The following is a 15,526-nucleotide window of genomic DNA, read 5'->3' on the forward strand; positions in this document are numbered from 1 at the left end:
CAAAGAGGTACTAAGGTAATTCACCAGGGAAAAGGATAATCTGTTCAACAAATGGTACCGAAATGATCAGACAGCCATATGTAAACAAAACAAAACTCAATTCTTTTCTCACAACATTTACAAAAATTAACTCAAGAGCTTTCGTAGACCTAATTGTACTAAAACAATAAAAATTTCTAGAAGAAAGCATAGGAGAAAATCTTAGCAACCTTGGGTTTGGTACAGATTTCTTAAATGCAACACACAAAAAACCACAAACTGTTAGACAGAAATCAATAAATTGGACTTTATAAAATTAAAAACTTTTGCCCTTAAAAGGATATTTTTAAGAAAATGAAAAGGCAAGTAACAGACTGAGAAAAAATATTTGCTAAACATATATTTGACAAAAGATCTTATATCTAGAACAAATAGAGATCTCTGGCAACTAAACAAGAATATAAATAACACAGATTTTAACAGGGCAAAAGATTTTAACAAATGCCACACCAAAGAAAGTATACTAGTGGGAAATAAGCGTATGGAAAGATACTACATGTCACTAGTCATTAAGAAAATGCAAATTAAAAACATAATAATATAACAGCATATGCCCACTGGAATGGATGAAATTTTAAAAACCTAAACACACCAAGTGTTGGTGAGGATGCGGAGCAACTAGAACCCTTATACACTGCTAGTGGGAATGTAAAAGTCACAACTACTTTGGAAAACTGTTTAGCAATTTCTTAAAAATTTTAACATACACCTACTATGTGAACCAGCTATTCCATTCCTACTTACCCAAGATAAATGAAAGCATATGTTCACACAATAACTTATACAGAGTAACTTTTTGGTAATACCTACAAAGAGAAAAAACCACAAATGTCATTCAAGAAATGAATGGATTTTAAAACTGTGGTAGATACTACTACTCAGCAATAAAAAGAAACAAATTTCTGATGCACATGGGCGTTAATCAGGATTCTACAAAAACAAAAACAAAACAAAACAGAATCAACAGATTATACATATACAAGGAGATTTATTATCAGAACAGGTTCATGCAGTTATGGAGGCTTAGAAATCTCAATCTGCCTTCTGCATGCTAGACAGCCAGGAAATATATAATTCAGTACAAGTCCAAGGCCCCATGAACTAGGAGCTCTGAAGCCCTAGGGCAGGAAATTAAAGAAGGATGTCTCAGTTGGAGAAGAGATAGAGAAATCTCCCTTCCTTCACTGTTTTCTTCCATTCAGGCCCTAAACAGATTGAGTGATGCCCACTCACAGTAGTGAGAGCAGATCTCTTTCTTTACTCAGTCTACTGAATCAAATGCTAATCTCTTCCAGAAACACCCTCACAGACACAGAGAAATAACGCTTTGCCACCGATTTGGGCATCTCTTAGCCAAGTCAAGTTGACATATAAAATTAACCATCACAACATAACAACATGGTTAAATCTCAAAAACATTGGGCTGAGGGAGTTCTCTGGTGGCTCGGCAGGTTAAGGATCCAGCATTGCCCCTGCTGTAACTCAGGTTACTGCTGTGGCATGGGTTCGATTCCTGACCCAGGAACTTCCGCATGCCACGGGCATGGCCAAAAAACAAAAACAAATGAAAACATTAGACCGAATAAAAGAAGCCACTGGAAAAGAGCATAAACCATATGATCCAGAAATCAGACCAGTGATTATCTAGGGATGGAGGTATGAAAAATAGGGATAGGAGAGAGGGAGAGATTAAAAAGGAGTAGGAGGAAACTCTGGGAGATGATGGTTATGTTCATTATCTTTGGGGCAGGGGCATACCTGTGGCATGCAGAAGTTCCCAGGCTAGGTATCAAACCTGTGCCACAGCTGTAACCAGAGACACAACAGTGATGCCAGATCCTTAACCCACTGAGCCACCAGGGAACTCCTATGATCATTAGCTTGATTGCAGTGATGCTTCACAGGTGCGTATATATACATTTATATCTATATCTAAATGTGTGTATTATACACATGTCAAAACATCAACTGTGCACTTTAAATACATGTAAGTATATGTTAACCTCAATAAATCTAAGAAGTGTTAAGAAGTAAAAAGTGATGGTGAAACAAATATATTTTTAGACAAACAAAACCTGAGGAAATTCAACATCAGCAGAGGATATCAAAGGGATATACTAAAATTAATTTTTATGAAAGAATGAAAATAATTTAGTTGGAAACATGGCAGTTCAGATGGAATAAAGAATATTGTAAATAGAATGTGGGCAAGGAAAATTGAACAACTTCAGAAATTTACAATAGTTTGTTAACAATAATGCTAAACGTAGAAGTGGGTAGAGGGAGTTATAGTTTTCTAAGATTCTGGAAGTATTGTGAAAGTAATCATTTGTATAAAAATATAATAAATCAAGAAAGCATGATGATATTTCTATGGTAAATTTTCCAAGAGTGGTAAATAAAGCAAGTTAATAGGAGAAAATGTAGTAACAAAATGTTTGTCTAATCAAAAAGAAAGCAAAGAAGGAGGGGAACATAAAACATGGTAAATATAGAAATCAAGTAATAAATTGGTAGACATAAACCCAGCTATAAGAGTAATTATATTACATTTCAATGAACTAAAATCTTCAAAAAGATTAAAAGATTAGAATTGCCAGACTAGGTAGGAAAAAAACCCTGTCCTTGAGAACGCAAAGATTTTTGTTTAATTTGAAAGCTATTCTATAAGAAAGTAATTTCACATACATGCTCAGAAAGAGATAAGGAGGGCATTATAGAGCACCTGATTTTCACAGAAACACTCTCAACCTCAGAAGCACATACCCTGATCCAAATGGGAAACACGGGAGTGTCAGACCCAAAGAGTGTTGGCCTCTTGGACTCAAGTGAGAGAAGAGATAACTTTCCTCAGATAATTTGATTTCCCTCCATCAGGATAGGCCTGTCTCTGCTGATATTGCTGTTCTCGTGTACCAACAGACTCAGCTAAAAACAAACACTTATAAGATCCTATAAGTCAGGCATCATCTAAGGTCACCTCTGTGTCCCCCAATAAAACCAGAATAGTACTTTATGCATGGCACCCCAGGAAATGCCTAAACTAAGTCCTAAGTTAGAGCCCCAAGACATCTAGACCAGCAGAGATGCTATATGTTTGTAGAATCAGATGCGTAAACCGAAGAACAGAAAGAAGAGTAACTGGTTTATCATGTTCCTTAGAGAGGCAAGGCGTCTGCGACCTACACCACAGCTCACAGCAACGCTGGATCGTTAACCCATGAGCAAGGGCAGGGATCAAACCCGCAACCTCATGGTTCCTATGGTTCCTAGTCGGATTCGTTAACCACTGCGCCACGACGGGAACTCCAATAGCCTCGGATTTTGACCCCAGTTCTACCTTACATTCTTGAGAAAGTTGCTTTATTTCTTTATGCCTCAGTGTTTTTAATCTGAAAACTGAGATCTACCTTCTTAGGAAAATGGTCAAGATTGCATTTATTTTGATGTTGGGAGTATAAGAGTGAAATCTGGGAAGCAGCTATTTTCTCAGAAAGAAGAGAAATGATCATCATCACTTTAGGAATGCTGAAATTACAAAACTCACCAAATATGCCTTTTTTTTTCCCTCCAAATGATTGGCTAGGGCAGATACATTAGCTTCTGCTATCAGCAGTTTCTCCTGGAGATCTTGGCAGTCTTGTCTGCACTGAGCCAGCTGGGAGCTCAGGTGTTGGGAGAATCTAGAGAAGCTGAAATCTGCCTGAGACCCAGAGTCACTGGTCTGAGACAGTCATGTAGCTGTTGGAAGAAGCAGGTGTAGGGATCGGGAGAGTCAGTGTGGTCATCCCCCAGACACCAATGGCCACCTCTTTCAAACTCTTCATTTGTCATTCATGTTTCTATAACAGCATTTTCATGCCATTTGGCAAACAGCTCCAAGACTGAGAGCTCTTCAAGAGTTGAGATAATGCTTCTCTTCTCCTTCTTCTTTTTCTGGCTGTACCTGCAGCATGCAGAATTTCCCAGGCCAGGGATCAAACCCGAGTCACAGCAGTAACCACAGCCACAGCAGTGACAATGCCAGAGCCTTAACCCACTGAGCCACCAGGGAACTCCCATTATTTGTTTTGTTTTGTTTTTAACAGTCTGATTGGATCACCCCTCTTTTGTTATTCCTTCAAACAATTATACATAACATAAAATTGACTATTTTTAAGCATACAGTTCAGTGGCGTTAAATATGTTCACACTGTCGTGCAATCATCACCCCCACCCATCTACAGAGTTTTCCATTTTGCAAAACAGAAACACTCCCCATTAAACACTTCTCACTTCCCCCTCCTCCTAGCCCCTAACAACCACCATTCTACTTTCTGTCTCTATGAATTTCAGTACTTCTAAGTACCTCATTTGAGTGAAATTATACACTATTTGTCCTTTTGTGACTGGCTTATTTCATTTTGAATAATGTCTTCAATATTCATCCCCATTGTAGCATGTATCATGATTTCCTGCCCTTTTAAAGCTGAATAATGTTCCATTGTATGAATATACCACATTTTGCTTATCCACTCACCCATCAGTGGAGACCAGGATTGCTCTCACCTTTTGGCTACTGTGAACATTGTTTCTATAAACATGGTTGTACAAATAACTGTTGTATTCCTGCTTTTAATTCTTTGGGGTATATACCCAAAAGTGACATTGCTGGATTACACAGTAATTCTATTTTTAATTTTTGAAAAACTGACATACTATTTACCATAGTGCTACACCATTTTAGATTCCTGCCAATAGTGCACAAGGGTTCCAAATTACTCCACATCTTCATCAACACTTTTCATTTCCTATTGTTTTTTGGTTTTCTTTTCTTGTGTGGATTTTTACAAATTTTTATAACAGCCATCCTAATGCATGAAGTGAAACCTCGTTGTGGTTTTGACAATCAGTTGTGTTGACATCTTTTTATGTGTTTTTGGCCATTTGTATATCTTCTTTGAAGAAATAGCCATTTAAGTTCTTTGCCTTTTTTTTTTTTTTTTTTTTTTTTTTTGTCTTTTTGTCTTTCCTAGGGCCACACCTGTGGCATATGGAGGTTCCCAGGCTAAGGGTCTAACTGGAGCTGTAGCCGTCGTTGGCCTACAGTAGAGCCACAGCAATGTGCGATCTGAGCCGCGTAATCTGTGACCTGCACCACAGCTCACGGCAATGCCCGATCCTTAACCCACTGAGCGAGGCCAGGGAGTGAACCCACAACCCCATGGTTCCTAGTCGGATTCGTTAACCACTGAGCCACAATGGGAACTCCGCCTTTGTTTTTAACTTGGTTGTTTTTTGTTGTTGAATTTTAAGAGTTCTCTGTATTTTCAGGATACTATCCCATATCAGATATATGATTTGCAAATGTTTTCTCCTTTTCTATGGGTTGCCATTTTACTCTGATGACAGAAGTCCTTTGATGCACAAAAATATTTTGTTTCGATGAAGTCCAATTTATCTATTTTTTTCTTTTGGTGCCTGTGCCTGTGCAAGAAATCACTGATAAATCCAGTGTTGTAAAGGTCTCCCCCCAAGTTTTGTTCTAAGAGTATTGTAGTTTTAGCTCTCACGTTTGGGTCTTTGATCCATTTTGAGGGGTTTTGGTTTGTTTTGTTTTGTTTTTTGCCTTTTTAGGGTGGCACCCACAACATATGGAAGTTCCCAGGCTGGGGGTCAATTTGGAGCTGCAGCTCCCGGCCTTCAGCACAGCCACAGCAACACCAGATCTTAGCTGCATCCACAACCCACGCAGCTATTTGCAGCAATGCTGGATCCTTTACCCACTGACTGAGGCCAGGGATTGAACCCACATCTTCATGGATACTAGTCGGGTTCTGGCTGAGCCACAACAGGAACTCCATTTTGAGTTAATTTCTTTCAGCAATGCTTTACGGTGAATCCTGGGGTGTGCAGCAGAGTCTCCTGGTTACATCCTCCTCCCCTTGCAGGTGATGCTTCCCAGAAGTACAGATGAGCCCTGGGTCCATCCTGTGGACCTCCTTGCCCAGGTACACCATTCACTCTCAGGTAAGTTACTCTCTCAGATCGCATTGCTCAGCTCAGGCTGCCCCTTAAGGAGTTAGATACTGTTGCAGGCATTCCTTATTTTCCCCTCAAGCTTTCCTAAACTCGCCCGAAGACTGTCTTTATTCTCATCCCCTTTGGATACCAAGAGACTCCCACCAGCTTACCCTTCTACGTGCTTTTCTAATTCTCTAAACCTGCTGACACTCTTAGCAACTGGCCCCTTCCTTAAATGTTCTCAAGGCATAGATTAAGCATGATGTTTGTTCAAAAAACACATACACCAAGGACTATGGCCTGGTTTGGTTGCACTTTCTAATGCCATTTAATACACACCAAGGTTCATCACAGTTCCAAGAGAACACTGGAGCAGGAAGAAACTGTCAAGCACTGAAGATAAAGCCAAGCCCTGGCTGACTCAGCTGGCAAAAATATAATAAGCCACATTTAGATTCAGTTTATTGCTCAAATAGACAGTGAGAGAATGAGTAGCCAAATGTGCCAACTCCCTGGGCCACTGTCCTACATACCAAGAAGCATAACACCAAAACAAAAGGGGCTGATGACTGCAATGTGAGTTGTAGGACACCCACTGCTGAGAAGCTAATTCTAAACTGTAGCTAAATGGTTTCATAGTCTCAGCCACACCTTGAGAAAGCATTATATCTCACTGAAACTTGGTAGGCACTGATAACCTATCTCATGACAGCCTATCAGGGGAAACAGGGAGGTGAGAGGAATCTTTAAGGCAACTCCTCACAAGCCTCCCATCCTCTCGTGTTCCAGAGAATAGAAAGACATTCTGCTAAAACTCAGATTAGCTACAGTTTAAGCCTGTTTCCCATGTGAATACAAAGAAGGTCTCCAAGGCACCATGATGGGACTGTTCCTCTATTGGAAACTTGGAAAACTGGAGAAAATAAAGGAGGACAACCGAATTTTATAGATGAAGAAACTGAGACTTGCAAAGATTAAGAAACTTACTAGAGATTCCACAGCTTGTTGGGGTAGAGCTACTTTTATAAATCTGGGAGCCTCAGGACTTCCAGGTCAGTGCTCTTTGCACTGTGCCATACAACCTCATATTAGAATGTCAGAGGCCTGTGGAATAAACAGGTCTTCTCACTTTTAAGAAAAAAACATATTCAGAAGACATATAAAAAAATACATTCCTGTGGAGTCTATGGGTCTCTTTTTTTATGCTCAGTCAGCTTTCAATCCCTAGCTGATGAAACTGGACGAAGGATCATGTAAGTAATATTTAACACTCATCATAATTATAATATACTTAGTAGTTACCCATAAATAATTAATAAACATTATATTATGTATAATGTTTGGCTGTTAGAGGATAATCCTCATGTGAGTAGGACCTGTCTTGTTCCCCCCATAACTTCACTATACGAGTCTCTGCCACACAGAATAATCAATTAATACCTGTTGAATGAATAAAAGTCATTATAAACAGCCAATATTCCTTAGTTCCAAGTGTATTCCTCACCAAATCCTTTACTAGGGCTGGATTGAAGCAATAAAACTATTTTTTTTTTTTTTTTGGTCTTTTCAGGACAGCTCCTGCGGCATATGGAGGTTCCCAGGCTAGGGGTCTAATCGGAGCTACAGCTGCCGGCCTAAGCCAGACTCACAGCAATGCCAGATCCGAGCTGCGCTTGTGACCTACTCCACAGCTCACGGCAACACTGGATCCTTAACCCACTGAGCGAGGCCAGGGATCAAACCTGCCACCTCACGGTTCCTAGTCGGATTCGTTTCCGCTGCACCACAACCGGAATTCCAATAAAACTATTAATTTGGAAAAGATATTGTTGGATTTGAATACCAGATCTACCACTCAACTACATACTGATAAAAGAAATGTTCACATATTGAGATATATGGAAGTCATTCTGCTTACACATGAGTTAACTCAAATTTCATGCCATCTGAAATAGCCTGTCTGAGGAACAGACTCACAGACATGGGTATCAGACTTGTGGCTGCCAAGGGGGAAGAGGGAGGGAGTGGGATGGATGGGGAGTTTGGGGTTAGAAGATACAAACTGCTACATTCAGAATGGTTAAGCAGCAAGGTCCTGCTCTATAGCACGGGGAACTATATCCAATCACTTGTGATAGAACATGATGGAAGATAATATGAGAAAAAGAATGAATATATATGTATGACTGGGTCACTTTGCTGTACAGAAGAAATTGACAGAACATTGTAAATCAACTATAATTTAAAAATTTTTAAATAAAATAGCCTATTTGTGGCCTATCACACATACACTGTACATTTGCTTCAATTATTAAGGAAAAGAGCACGCTGACCAAAAGTAAAGAATGTTCATGTCAAGAGTTCCTGTTGTGGCTCGGCGGTAACAAAGCCAACTAGTATCCAGGAGGACACGGGTTTGATCCCTTGCCTTGCTCAGTAAGTTAAGGCTCCCTGGCATTACCATGAGCTGTGGGGTAGGTTGCAGATGTGGCTCAGATCCCAAGTTGCTGTGGCTGCAGCTCCGATTTGCCCCCTAGCCCGGGAACCTCCATATGCTGCAGGTATGGCCCTAAACAGACAAAAAGAAAAAAAAAAAAAAAAGAATGCTAATGTTAAAAATAAATATTAAATGTCCCTCTTCCTGAGACACCAATGCTGGTCCTCCTTTGATGATAAAGGCCCCCTTCACAGGTTCAAGGCCATGCTGACTTGCTGTGTACATGCTGGTCTGTGGTTTTTGTTTTTTGTTTTCCTTCTCCCTTGAAATGTATCTCTGACTTGTTTAATGTCCTTTGTCTGACAAGTTCTAAAACTGCTGGAAACCATGCTTTTCTGGAGCAGTTTCTCGGAGTAATCCGGGAAGCCAGTTTCTGGGCTATTCCTTAGTATGGCTCAAATAAAATTATTTTCTTATCATAGACTGGTTATTGATTATTTTCATTGACATTGCTTAGCATAATTGGCAGGATATTAGAAAAATCAACCTGAGGTCACCTGGAGTCTACATTGTATCAGTGCTTGGTACCAAGCATGGGTCCCCTGAGTCCCTCCAACTTCACAGCACTCTTCAGGAGCTTCAGTGAGTTTCTTCCCAATATCCAGACCTCCTTGTAGTAAGTGACGGTCCACAATCTTTTTTTTTTTTCTCATGGCCACACCTGTGGCATATGGAAGTGCCTGGGCCAAGTCTGAATGTGAGCTACAGCTGTAACATACGCCACAACTGCAGCAATGCTGGATCCCTAACCCACTGTGCCACAGTGGGAACTCCCATGACTTTTATTGAGCTGTTGTTACTTTAAGACTTGGAGTCTCCAGAGGGAACTGGTACATCTCCTAGTCAGAGGAACTGGTAGGAATTCCTAGGCAGAAGACCTAGAGGGAAGTTTCTAGGCAGGAGACCATATATATTTACATGGTCTGAACAAACAGTTTGACAACAAAATGAAAGACTGAATTCATTTGGCTCCAAAGAAAAAGGGGACTCCGGCTCCTTCCAGCCACAAGGTGTTCTCAGGCAACGGAAAACCTAGCGGAAGTGTCTGAGGATTGATCCTCCTACATGCAGCGGTCCCATAGGGAAACCCATCATTACATTTGAAGTTATTTCACAGCTCGTCTGGGGACATGCAAGAACTGGTCATTCAGTAATCAAAGCCCCCACTGTAGCATTAGACTACAGGCAGGAGAAACCAAGGCACAAAAGAGCTGAACTGACTCAAGGGCGACACCTTGAGGAGATAAGCTCACAAGCGGCACACTTATGACCCTCTACACTGTCCTTAGAAATTGTTCAGACCTTATAAACAAAGCAAACCAAAAATGGGAAACCCTGCTTCCGAAGCAGAGCAACTCCCACATAGGCAGCCACCCACTGGAACCCCAGCTGGCTTCCTGTACAATGCATACGGAGCCATGCCTGCAAGTACTTAAAGAAGTGGGAACATCTAACAAAAGATAACTCTTAAATGGACAAAATGGGGAACATTCAATCTGCCAGAATTAATTTACTTGCATGCACAACCGGAAAAAGCCAGCAATAAAACGGGAGGCATGTGTCAATATTGGTACTTAAAGGCTTTGAAACGTGGCGATCATAAAATGACGTCTTTACAGGAAACCAATCAAAAACTATTAGAAACAGTTGCTAAATTGGAAAACAGCTCAGAAGTCACCAGACTGCCTCCTCCTTCCTGCCCTCTAACACCCTGCCCTTCTCTTCCTTCAGTGCCTTTGTGTCCTCTCTCTAAACTTCTACATCCCAACTTATTTGCCTCACTCGCCCCTTCTTCTCTAGAGGAAAAATTAGCTGAGCCCCAGGGAATCAATGCTGAGGACCATAAAATACTGCAACTCCCTTGAAGGAAAAGCCTACTGAAAGAAGTAAGCCTGCACTTACATACAATCCTTAGATAGAACTGAACTCAGGAATTTCACTAAAGATTTTCCACACCTTTTATTAGATCCTTTAGGGTTTGCTCAAGAAATTGATCTATTAGGACACATGAGCTAGGATATTCAGAATTATATCAGCTTGTGCATCTGCTAGTATCTGTAAGCAAAGCCAAAGGATGGCTCAAGAGAGACAGAACGGAAGGTGCCCATGGAAATTTTTCATTAACACTACCCTGCAGACTTCCACAAGTATAGAGAACTGGCTCAGAGCCTGCACCAAGCCATTCCCAGAATTTTTCTGGAAAACAAAAATTGGACAAAGGCCTAGCAATGTAAATAAAAGCCTGGAGAAGCTATCTTTGATTATTTTGAAAGACTTGAGAAAACTTTTTAGACAGCATATTGGAACGGCCCCAAAACGTTTTCAAAATCATCAAAACGATCCAATTTTTAAGTTCAATCTTTTTAGAAGACTGGATGAAGAAATAACAAGGCTAGTTAAAAGACATGTGTTAGATTGGGCCGCAGTGCATACTATTGAGCTTGTCACTATTGCAGATAAGCTCTCTAAAACCTTACAAAAGAAAGAAAAGGAAAGAGCCACTAAAGTTATGAATGTACATACAACTACTACAACAATTCAGTGGCCCTATGAAAGCACACTTTTTTGACCCGGCTCAAAAACTCAATAACCACACTTGCAAAAAACCTGGTCATCTCCAAAGAAATTGATATAAACTTAAATGGGATTTACAGGGAAAAGTAAAAAGGAATAGGGTGCTCCCAGGATTATGAGAGAGCATTTCCCCTCCTTCTTACCAATACCTTAGGGGAAAGTGAAATAACAATCAGAGGAGAAACATCAAAGGCCCTTTAAATGCAGAAGCTACACTATCTGTTCTTAACCCTACACTTATTTGTTGCTCTCTCCCTTTGAGTAAACAATCAATTCAAATGGTAAGTTAGGGCTCCTAATTTACCCATGCAAGTTTTCAAATCAGAGCCAATAACACTTCAATTAGGAACTATTATAGGGAAATGTGCTTCTTTTAGTAAAATGTGTCCCAATTCACTTAATAGGATGAAACCTTTTAGAAATTTACAATGCTTAGCAATGAAATCCTGCTGTGTAGCACTGGGAACTATGTCTAGCCACTTATGATGGAGAATGATAATGTAAGAAAAGAGAATGTATACATGTATGTGTAACTGGGTCACCATGCTGTACAGTAGGAAAAAAATAATGTATTGGAGAAATAAAAAAAAAAATCAAATGACGTTTCTCCGGTGTGTGGGGGGGTGGGATTTACAATGCTAGTACTGCCTTCTCACAAAAAGGTGAGATGCTTCTAGATTTAAAAATTTGGATGCTGACCAAAATCTGGTTACGGAAAAATCAATGATCATAAAATCAGTGGCTCAAAAAGGCCAAGAAAAGACTGATGACTCGTTATGGCAAGTGCCAAAAAAGTTATGGTCATCTTCTTTGGATACTGGGAAAATTAAATCAGCTGCTCTCACCAAGGTAGCTGTTGATAACTCCAAGCTTCTGCCTAACACTTGGCAATACCCACTTCAACTGGAGGCATTAGAGGGAATAAAACCTATTATTCAGGAGTTTCTTAAGAAAGGACTTACAGGAGTTCCTGTCGTGGTGCAGAGGAAACAAATGCGACTAGGAACCATGAGATTGCGGGTTCGATTCCTGGGTTAAGGATCTGGCGATGCCATGAGCTGTGGTGTAGGCTGGCAGCTATAGCTCAGATTAGGCCCCTAGCCTGGGAACCTCCATATGCCTCGGGTGCGGCCCTTAAAAGACCAAAAAAAAAAAAAAAAAAAAAAAAAGACTTATACTTTCTTGTTACTAGTCCTCCTAACACACTATTTCACCAGTGAAAAGCCAGTGGGAAAGGCTGGAGATCTGGTCAAGATCTGAGAGCCATAAACAATACTGTGATTCCTTGACATCCTGTAGTCCCAAACCTGCACACATTGCTCTCAGCCGTCCCAGCTTTCAGCTGCTGTTTTTCGGTAGTTGATTTATACAGTACTTTCTTTAGCATCCCAGTGGAAAAAGATAGTCAATCTCTTCTTGCCTTCACATGAGAAGATTGCCAATATACCTGGACAGTTATGCCACAGGGCTATGCTGAAAACCCCACTTTTCTCAAATACTCAGAGCTGATTTAGTTAATGTGGATTTTCCTAGTGGCTCCACTTTAATTCACTCCGTAGATGATTTGCTTTTGTGCACCGAAACTAAATTGGATTCCCTAAGGGACACCATCTACCTATTACAACAGCTGACATCTAAGGGACATAAGGTATCCAGAGATAAATTCCAATTTTGTTTACCTACTTTAAAATATTTGGGTCACTTAATATCTAAGGATGGACTACTGATCGAAAGAATTCAAGAAAGTTTGGCTTTTTCGCCCCCCACCCCAACCAAAGAAAAAAAAATGAGAGGATTTCTGAGAGTATCTGCATATTGCAGAAATTGGGTACCTAACCTTTCACTTATTGCTCAAACTTCATATGCATTACTGAAGTCCAACCAGCCTGATCTGATTGAATGGACACCAGAGGGAAAAGAGGCCATAGCACCTTAAAGTCCATCTGAACTCAAGCACCAGCTTTAAGTCATCCTAACCATAAATTGCCTTTTTTTTTCTTTTTGTACATAAAAATAAAGAAAATGCTTTAGGAGTATTAGCTCAAAAACATGGTGATCAATATCGACCCAAAGGGCATTAGAGTCAACAATTAGAGTCAGGAGCAAAAGGATTCCCACCTTGTATGTGGGCTATTTCAGCAACAACCCTGTTATTTAAGGCTATTGAAATAGTAATGAAGTCTCCTTTAACTATTTATGCCCTCACTGCTAAATCTCTTCTAAACCTCTCAACACTCTCAACACTATTATGTAAGTCAATTAGCCTCATATGAGGTACTGTTGCTTTCTGCACCCAATGTTACCTCAGTTCAATGTAATAATATTAAACCTGCAAATCTGCTTCCAGCACCACAGGAAGAAAATGACCATGACTGCATTTTATTAGATTATATTCTTACTCTTAGAAATGATTTACAAGAACTTGTTATTGACAATGCTGATCTAATTTGGTTTACAGATGGCTCCTGATTAAAAGATGAGCAAGGGGAGTTTCCCTCATGACTCAGCGGGTTATAAGCCCGACTGGTATCCATGAGGATGTGGGTTCGATTGCTGGCCCCAGTCAGTGGGTTAAGGATCCGGCATTGCTGTAAGCTGCAGTGCAGGTCGCAGCTGTGGCTCGGATCTGGTGTTGCTGAGGCTGTGGCGTAGGCCAGCAGCTGCAGCTCCAATGTGACCCCTAGCCTGGGAACTTCCATATGCCAAAAGGGAGAAAGAAGAGAAAAAAAAGATGAGCAAGGACATTACGGAGCTGGATATACAATAAAATCCACAGTGGACATAATTGAAAGCTCTTATTCTACCAGAAATTAAGTCAGTATAACAAGTCAAATTAATTGCTTTAACTCAAGCTTGTCGACTAACTAAAGGCCAGATAGCACATATTTATACTAACAGTCACATGACTTTGGAATGTTATGGCAACAATGAAGTTTTTTAACCTCTTCAGGAGAACCTGTAAAAAATGGAAAATCTATAAACACGTATTAAATGCTTTACAATTACCAAAACAGACATTATTAAACACCAGGACTTCCAAATCTAAGACTATGGAAGCTAAAAGAAAATATAATGCCTGTTTGGGGAATTCTTTCTGAATTACATGATGACTGAGGAATATATTTTTTTGGACAAATAGTTAAATCTATTTGCGACATCTGGCAATAATACGGCATTTTCACTGCACTTACCATCCCCAATCTTCAGGACTGGTAGAAAGGACTAATGGCACTACCAAAACTCAACTGGCAAAACTTTCAGAAGCATTTAATCTCCCATGGCCAGAAGCTCTCCTACTAGCTTCTCAACCTTAGATCTATGCCTTTTGGTAAACACTGGCTCCTTTTGAAATAATAACAGACAGTCCATGCCTATACGATTAGATGAGGAAATATATGAACCAACACTACTCTAAGAAGATATATTACATTATTGTGAGGCCGCTCCCGCGGCATATGGAGGTTCCCAGGCTAGGGGTCTAATTGGAGCTATAGCTGCCAGCCTACGCCCACAGCAACTCCAGATCCAAGCCGCATCTGCAAACTACACCACAGCTCACAGCAACACCGGATCGTTAACCCACTAAGCAAGGCCAGGGATCGAACCCGCACCCTCACGGTTCCTAGTCGGATTTGTTAACCACTGCACCACGATGGGAACTCCTGTGAGGGGCTTATTAAAACACTTAAGGAAAATGAGATTCTAGTAGCTAACTCATTTCACAGTGAGCTCCCAGGAGACAAAGACCTTACGGATCATGGATTACAACCTGGAGATCTTGTTTATTGGAAAAGATATAAAAGAAAAGATTTGGAAAGGACTTTACTAAGTATTATCAACAAATCCATGTGCTGCCAAATTTGAAGGCACAGACTTATGGATTCAAATCTCTAATTTTAAAAAGGCCCCTCCACCTAAATGGAGCAGATTTTTAGGGCAGAAAATCTTTCACTTCTGACACCCATCTTCAACTAAGTAAAATGAACGCCACTAAGCCTGGACAAGAAGATGACAGCAGTTAGCAGACAGCTAACCCAAGAACTGGGACCACGTCTGTAAGGTTCAGCCTACTAGACTAACTGCACTATTTACCAAATGTCTGTCCCTGTCAAAAGGGGGAACAACCTAAAGTTATCGTTTTGCTTCTAACTATACTTTTGCCCCAGTGTTCAGGATGGAAAGAAAATTCCTTAGTAAAGTCAGAGTATAGCTACTGGGGGCAATCTAACTGATTGTTGGATCTGTCATAAAATCCTTTGGTCAATACAAGACTATTATAAGCCTCTTAATGCCTGTTACCAACTTTTCAGATGTTCCTAATGTAACCACTTATCTATTCCAACCGCTCCCCCTGGTCTAACTTTTCAGGTTCAAATTCTTCAACATAGCAATATGCCCATCCCTTCTCTGTTT

General features: G+C 40.3%; 1 protein-coding gene across 40 annotated transcripts in view; it reads right to left on the reverse strand.

Moving 5' to 3' along the window:
• Positions 1 to 15,526, reverse strand: part of CHD1L (chromodomain helicase DNA binding protein 1 like) — a 177,338-nt gene that overhangs the window by 133,454 nt on the left and 28,358 nt on the right. Inside the window, exon 2 of one of the 40 annotated variants that reach the window (XM_021089963.2) lies at positions 784 to 845. The exons of the other annotated variants lie outside the window; for them this stretch is intronic. The gene's annotated coding sequence lies outside the window, so the exon portion shown is untranslated. The remainder of the gene's footprint in view (positions 1 to 783; positions 846 to 15,526) is intronic. 40 annotated transcript variants of the gene reach the window in all.

Source organism: Sus scrofa, chromosome 4, assembly GCF_054392235.1.
Source record: "Sus scrofa isolate SSC_HxYL_T2T_F1_AM1 chromosome 4, Sscrofa_HxYL_maternal_Yorkshire_Landrace_v2.0, whole genome shotgun sequence".
Classification (NCBI taxonomy): Eukaryota; Metazoa; Chordata; class Mammalia; order Artiodactyla; family Suidae; genus Sus; species Sus scrofa.